This window comes from Nematolebias whitei, chromosome 4 (assembly GCF_014905685.2).
Source record: "Nematolebias whitei isolate Nwh7 chromosome 4, NemWhi1, whole genome shotgun sequence".
NCBI lineage: Eukaryota > Metazoa > Chordata > Actinopteri > Cyprinodontiformes > Rivulidae > Nematolebias > Nematolebias whitei.
Genome location: NC_056501.1, coordinates 20,870,910 through 20,876,752, shown reverse-complemented (window position 1 = coordinate 20,876,752; position 5,843 = coordinate 20,870,910). Strand labels below are relative to the sequence as shown.

Sequence of the window (5,843 nt, the reverse complement as noted above, 5' to 3'; positions counted from 1 at the left end):
TGGCAGACCGGTGAACATCTTCTCAGCTTCGCAGTCGATACAGTGAGCTTTTCCAAAGTGCTCTTTTTAAATCCAATCCTTACTGAGCTGTTGCCAATTAACCTAATAAGTTGCAAAATGCTTCTCTTTTTCTAATTTGAAGTACTTATATTTGCAACTTTTTATTGTCCGTGTCCACGCTTCTTCCAGCTGTATTGCTGCGATCAAACTCAAAATATTAATGTTTTGTTCTGGAAAAAAAAGGTAGAATTTTCTATTTGACACATTTTATTTGCTTACTATATTTAATTTTGAGTAAAATTTGGGTTTATGAGCTTGGCAAATCACTGCATTCTGTTTTCCATGCATTTTCCACAATGTCTCAATATTTTTGGAAGTGGAGCTGTACTGTACAGTATATAAAATGTATCTGGGTCAAAACTTTTACTTGCAGCTAGAGATAAAAAAAATAAAATGATAATATCAACATTTTGTTGATAGTGCCTTTAATTTCAGGCTTTGCTTTTAATTTCAAGTCGTTAACAGACATATCTGTACAATATCTACCTCTTTATTTGAATCACTTGGTCCTCAAATGTATGTGCATTTGAATACTAATGAGTTTATCCCCCACACTGACCCATCAGTTTGACATTAGGAGTGGAATCTATTTTTTAAATGTTTACAAGACAGAGTCTACTGTCTTTGTCCTCTTCACAGATCTCCACTTCTGAACATAAATAACACATTCTCCTGTAGTTGGAACTGTGACATTTTTGTGCTGGAGAGGCGCAGAAAGAAACCAGTTACAGAACAACAAACCTTTCTATGATTTTAGAGCATGATATTTATTAATAGGTTTGCCACCTCCCTGGTATATGTTCAAGGATTCACTCAGTCACTCCTCCAACCCCCTCTGCCTGAAGCCCGTGTTTTGAGTGACACACATCAGCTGCATGATATATCTCAGTTTGCTCCATTGCTGCCCTCTCTGTGCTTTGGATCCATTTCACATTTGCCTTATTTTCTTGTCTCACTGACAGATGTCCACGGCAAGCAGCAGCAGCTCTAAATGAAGCCAACCCTCCAGCTGTGGACAGTATTCGTAACAAGTACAACTTCAATGAAGAAAAGGAGGACATCATCTTCAATCAAACACATCTACCCTTAGTCTGGTTTGCTCATGTTGTCATGGTAAAGCATTTATGAACTATGGTGTCCAATCTGAATATCCTCCCTGTATTTTGAGCACAAGCAAAACGGATGTCAACAATGTCCGGATGTTCTTTCATTATGCATGATGCATGGGTCCAGATATCCTTCAAGACAGTCGTTTTAAAGAAAAATGGACAGAAATCATGTTCATAAATGAAGGAACTGTAAAAATATACACCATTCAAGATTCAGAGAAGCCAGAACAAGGATTCCATAACCAGATGTGGGAAATTTGAAAGACTTTTAAGAAGCTGCTCACTGTCTCGCTAAAAACGTTTGTTGAAAAGTGCATTTCAAGCTCTTGTGCATTGTCTTGCTCCAAAGCAACATTGATGTTTAATATAAACAACATAAAGAAGCGAAACAACTTTAACTGTGTCAGGAAAGCACAAACCTAGAATTTAAATATTGACAGAGTCAGTACTGTATTCCATAAATGTGTTAGCTTTTAGTAGCGTTATGTTTTGTACTTGATTTGTGCTTTATAGGAAAAACAGGCCTAAACACATGACAATGAGTGCCAAGTATATCATACGCTCAAATTAATATGAGTGAGGCCTAAAGCCTTCATGCCTTTATATTTCTGCATGGAATAACCAAATTACTTCCATGGATTTTAATATATTATTCTTCTGCACATACAGTATCAATTTACTTAAAACACAATCTTGATAACTTGTTTAGTGGGACCAGCAATGATATTCAGATGTTTGTCCCTCTCATTTAAACATGAGCATCAAGAGAACTGTTATTTCCACAAAATTAAATGTATCGACAGCCTAAAATTACACTATTTGAAGAGTTTGCCCTCTTGAAAACACCTGCAAATATAGTATTAAGTGTTTAAATTAAGTGGACCACAATGTATACTGCTCCTGTTTAAATCAACTTGAAATAAACTGAACTGAACTGAGAAAATAGACGTACGTGTTCCTATGAGGGCTGTATAATACATTTGAAATGCTAATGCACATTACTGTTTTTGACTTTCAATCATGGGTTTTTAGTACTTTGTGTAATGTCTGTGTAACTTGTTGAAACTAAAAATTGAGTGCTTCATTTACAATTCAAAAACAACAAGTTTTAAACTGTTTATTGTATTTTACCCAATGGAATTACTCCATTCATACTAATGACTATTTTACTGAATATGTCTGCTTATCCAAGACATAAACCTAAACACAAATACAACTGACGTGTATAATTCATTATTTGTCTATAAATATGCCTTTATTTAAAACGCTGGTGCTTTTGTATCTCCAATGTGAACAGAATTATGTGCCATCAGATTCATGAGTCGCCCTTTGTATGAAATAATATTCAGATTTCATGTGATCAAACTCTTTATTAGCACAGCTTTCATCATGTTCCTTGTGAGAACTTGGAACATATTTTAGCCCAACATTTACAGTAAGTGCTTTTGTACAGTGGTACTTTCATAGTGTATTCTGTTGTGTAATGTGAGCTAATTGTATGCTATGGTCTGGTCTGTATGACTTAATTAAAACGACAACAATGCACTTCTCGTCACCTTACCTTTCACAATGGTAATTATAGCTGTTGTATGCATGCTTTTAAGGGGGTTTATTTGTCCTTTTAAAGAAACTGTTTTCGCTCATTAGGTAAGTGAAAGGTCCTGATTTTCAGTCGAAATGATGAGTGTTCAAATGTCAACGCTCAAGGTCTAACTGAATGACTACTTCTGCCACTTTCTTGCCAGCTGTTAACCAACTGGCTTGTTTCCACTTATGTATATACATTAGTATGTCTGTTTCCCAAAACAATCCATGCATTTTAGTCTTTAAATATCAGCAGTTAAAATCAGTCCAATGATGGTGACAGACAAGGCATGCCAGAACTTTTGTTGAATTGCTTTCAGTTCACATGTAGATTTTAGAAGAAAAAAAAAAGTGGCTCATATCTTGATGACATAAGTTGATTTGGGAGTTAATTGCACTATATTGCATGTTAATCATGCTTATGTCACATTATTCTGTTTGGAATTTGTAAAACTAGCTCAAGTGACAAAACAATGTTTCAATGAGTGAACTTTTTTTTTTTTATCAAGCTGAACAGACGTTCATTTTTTTGTAATTCAAATTGTTCCTCTTGATGTAAACAAAAACTAGGTTACAAAAGAATACTAGTTTGTTTTGTTTACAATGATGTTTCACTGGTTCAAGATTTCAAGCTGGCATTCAAGTATAAAAAAATCAAAGTTAAATTGAAATTATGTGAAGCATCCAAATTATATTTGTAACACAATGGGATTTAGTATATTGTACAATATTAGCTGGTCATATGGGATACATATTTTACTGCTGCATTATATTAATGAGAATTCAGAGAGCAAAGTGGTCATTCAAACATCTTGAAGATACGTTTGTAATGAATTCTGAATGTTGTGAACTGAATCCACATACACAATGTTAGACATCCGATCTCTCTCCATGTGTGATGGAAGTTCAAACTGGATCCAGGTAAGTGCTCCTTCTGTAGTGTCATCACAAGTCACAATCAGAATATAAACTGTCAGATTTGTCCCAATAAAAATAAATATGTTGACAGTTCTATGTGCAGGTAAAAAGAAAAGAGCCAGAACAAGTCTTAACCAATACTTAAATTATAGTGTAATGAATTGTTCAGTCATTTTGAAACGGGAAAAAAATAAGTTTGATCAAGCCTAATTATTATTTTTTTCCTTTATAAAATGTATTTGCAGCAATGTCTTTAAAATTTTATATATTCTTTCTTTTCACCATCTTAAAATAAGTGTCTCATTATGTGTTTCTGTGCAGTCACATGATCTCATCTCTCTGGGGAGATGAGGTCATGTGAGTGAACACAATAACACGACAGTGGACAAAAGGAAGATGCCCTTCAGACCAAATAAATCTCTTTCATTTAGTTTTTCCTAAACAATTAAACTTGTATGCAAATTATCAAATTAAATTTTGTGTATGTTTTAAACAAACGCACACCAACATTGTTCCATTAGGGTCTAGACAAAAAAAGCTTTTAATAATAATCATAACAATAAGCTTCCTTTTCATTTTTGACATTTCTGACTGCTGACCTTGAGGGGTGATTTTACAGAGCCTGATGTCTGCTGCTCTGCTTCACATGAGCACCCAGATGCATGACTCAGCACTGCATCTGGGTGTAACAAAGCAGTGGGACAGCCACCAGCTGGCTCTAGGAGGCCAACTCACGCCTACTACATATCTGTTTATTACCCCACTATCAAAGCATCTGACATGTCACAGTGTTAAAAAACAAACAAACAAAAAAAAAAGACTAAATTATTATAAAATGAGAGAGAATAATTCTAACATTGTAACAAGGGATAACTAGAACCGATCAGACCCATCCACCCCCCGCCCTTTCTGCTTCTTTCCTCAGCGCCTGCTTGTCTTCAGCACCACAGGCAGCGACCACCAGAGCCAGGCTGCGTTTCCATGGCAACGTGTCCTCAGCTCACTGGAGCTCTGCATCCGCCTTTAATTTAATATTCCATCAATCACCCCTCCCCTCCGTTCTCACAATTCAGCATTCACATTTTTTAAACATAAAATAATAACAGCAGAATGTTGCCGCCATGTTTGTGCTGAAAAATAAATAAGAGAGAAACAACAGAGAGGAGTCAGTGTTGCTGTATAAGTGAATTTAAATGGAAGCTGAGATGGGAGGAGGTGCGGCAGAATGCGGCAGTGCTTGTGCACGCGCACGTACACGCCTGGCCTACATTCTGCGCCAATACGTAACAGAAGCGAGTGGGAGGGGAGGGTACGAAAAGAGAGGACTAATGTAGGTCAGTCTGTTTTCTTACACACACACGCGCATCAGAATCATGGATTTCATTTCGTTTCAATGCATTAAGTACTTCACGGTGAAATACACCATGACTGTTTCAGAAAAAGGGTCAAAATTAAATTAACTTTATTTACAACGAGCAGCAGGGGTAATCGTCACTGTAGTTGCAGGTTTAATCCATGCGATGTCGCTGCTCACTTCTACTAAAAAAATGGTCAGCATGGGACTGTGTGGAGCAAACCACAGATTATACAGAAACTGCATATGATCAAATGTCAAGCAAAGTTTCAATAAAATAATAATAATAATAAAAAATAGAAATCATCGTCAATGTCCCCATATATCCCAGAAGAGTCACTGCTATTTTAACAACTTATATATGGAAAAAATGAACAAAACTATTTTTTATTTTTTAATATTTTATTCATTTTATTTTTTTTTTCCTGTCAGTGTAATTTATGGTACCTGTATGGTTCTTCCTTCTAAATCAGATCTATGCTGCTTCGTGTGCTATCTATAATAACTAAATCCACCTTGTATGTCTGAGACCCAGGAACTACAGTTCAAAATGATTTCAGGCTCAGATTCAAGCTTAATGCTTTCCTAGGTTTGGTAAGGAGAGTGGTATAGTAGCAGACCATATGATAGAGTCAATAAGAGCTTCAACCCACAGAACACACAGGAATACGACTTGTAGAACAGAAACTTATGTTACCTTATTCAGTTCCATTCACCTTCTTAACACTTTAATTAAAAAAATTATACAAATCCTTGGTGTAATATAAATTAACTCAAATATACCACAACCAAATCTTACCCCCCCCTCAAAAAAAAAT

At 35.6% G+C, this 5,843-nt stretch overlaps 2 protein-coding genes across 2 annotated transcripts in view; both read left to right on the top strand.

Annotated features, from left to right (window-relative positions):
* LOC119408737 (protocadherin-10) overlaps window positions 1-2,591 on the top strand; it is a 27,951-nt gene extending 25,360 nt beyond the window's left edge. Inside the window, exon 6 of the mRNA XM_037675577.1 lies at window positions 1,023-2,591. The gene's annotated coding sequence lies outside the window, so the exon portion shown is untranslated. The remainder of the gene's footprint in view (window positions 1-1,022) is intronic.
* The window catches only part of LOC119408735 (protocadherin beta-15-like), a 13,301-nt gene that overhangs the window by 1,253 nt on the left and 6,205 nt on the right, over window positions 1-5,843 (top strand). The gene's annotated exons all lie outside the window — the stretch shown is intronic.